Raw genomic sequence first — 2,017 nt, forward strand, 5'->3', positions numbered from 1 at the left:
TAACAACTGCTGTAAACAAACTAATTGACAGATGCTGCTCAAATTTGTAACATATGTCAAGAAAGGGTGTACCAACATAACAAAAAAATTTTTAAAAAAGGTCTATTACTTAAGAAGTAGTTAACAAACAACGAAATCCGAATAAGTAGAAGGTATATAGAAGTTCTTATGCAATTTTAAATATATTTTGGAACTATTGTTTTGTTATTTATTTTATGTAACATATACATAACATATACGTATATATGTATATTATACTATACTCGTATATATAATATATACTAGTATAATATATATTAAAACCAACAAAAAAACATTTCAAAAGCAATGCCAAATATTTTAATTTCTGTCATTGTTTTGCAATAAACGATCTTGTATCTTTTAAAATTAAGAACAAAATATTCCATTATAAGTAAATAAAATGTGGGTTGGGCTTTATCTCGTTTTACCTAAACGCAATACTTTACTGTACGTAAAAGACAGAACAGAGTTGCCAATATTGGCAATGGATTTAGCAAAGACAAGATTTAAAACAAAATCAATTTATTAGGTTAAATGCGGTTAAAGAGATCACGAGCTTGCTTGTTTCATTTTTCAGTTTGTAATTGGACTTTTGATTTATTATTCGCAAGTGTTCAGTGTAATGAATCGAGTAGAGTTGAGTTGATGTCAATACGACAGATTTCTTTCAAGATCTAAAAATTTGCTTTAGTTAAGTTGCGTTGACAAATGGTTTATGTCACCTTTGGCCACAATATTAATCTTAATCTCCGGACTACAGTCGTGACGAATCATAATTGAAGTGTTAAATATAAACTTGTTGAATAGCAAAACTTAAAGTTTTGTATGCTTAATTATATTAGATAAATTTATCATAAATAAAATTAATTTATCAAACCTTGAGATTGTTTACATAATGTGCTCAACTGTACTGAAAAAGAAAGAAATAAATTGATATTAATATTGAATATTTGAATAAAGTAGTCAACTATTAAGAAATTTTATAAATTTCATTTGGAAAAGTCATTATATAAATTTTTTTTAAATACAAAAACAATTGAATTTTGAATTGAATGTTCTTGTGCCTAAATATAAACAGAGAAGCTTACGTATATGTTCCGTAAGGGATGGATGTTCTGCTGGCCCTCTATCTACACTTTTTCAAAAATTTGATCAATTCCAACAATAGCTGTTTGGAACCAAAAAAAGGACATATTTAGGAATATGTCCTAGAAAATTCTGTCAACATTTAATACTATTTTTAGTAATATGTCCTGTTTTCAAGTCAATTTGATTACTTGGTGTAATATTTTTCAAACGATTTCAAAAATTTTTAATAATTGAAGCAGAAGTATTTTAGATCTATTTAGATCTATATAATTATATTAAGAAATGTTAATTACTTTTGTGACTTTGTAATCATTTTGTTTTTGTGAAACGTTGAATAATTGGTCTTCAAGTGGAGCAACACCCTCATCATACCTACATCTGAACAACACGATTTTTATTATTAAATAGAGTTGACTTTATAGGTTTTAAAAATTGTTAGGTCCTTATTCCGCGATTGAAGTTTGAAATCTTTCTGTTTTCATCTAGCACAGAGCTGTCGAGACCAGATGCAATCGCGGACCAATACCAACCACTGTACAGATTGGAGGACCGCAAAATAAAATACATACGTCCATAGTTGTTTTCGACAAAAACAAAAATACGGTTATAATGTCAAATTTAGTTTTATTGATTTATCAATTAAAATTGATAAGTTGGTATACTATAAAAATGAAATAATGTGGTTTTATCAGTACACCAAGAAAAAATTTGCTTAATTGTAGTAGATTAAGAATATGTCACGGCCCGCACAAACATAAGCCGCTGGCCGCATGTAGCATGCAGGCCGTGCTTTGGACAGCCCTGGTCTAGCATACCTAGGAAATAAAACTTTAAATATTTGAATAAAATATTGTCTTAAGTAGACTGATCTTTTTGATAGAAAAACATTTTTTGACAACCAGTTATT

Source organism: Teleopsis dalmanni, chromosome 1 (genome assembly GCF_002237135.1).
Source record: "Teleopsis dalmanni isolate 2A chromosome 1, ASM223713v2, whole genome shotgun sequence".
NCBI classification, from domain to species: Eukaryota; Metazoa; Arthropoda; class Insecta; order Diptera; family Diopsidae; genus Teleopsis; species Teleopsis dalmanni.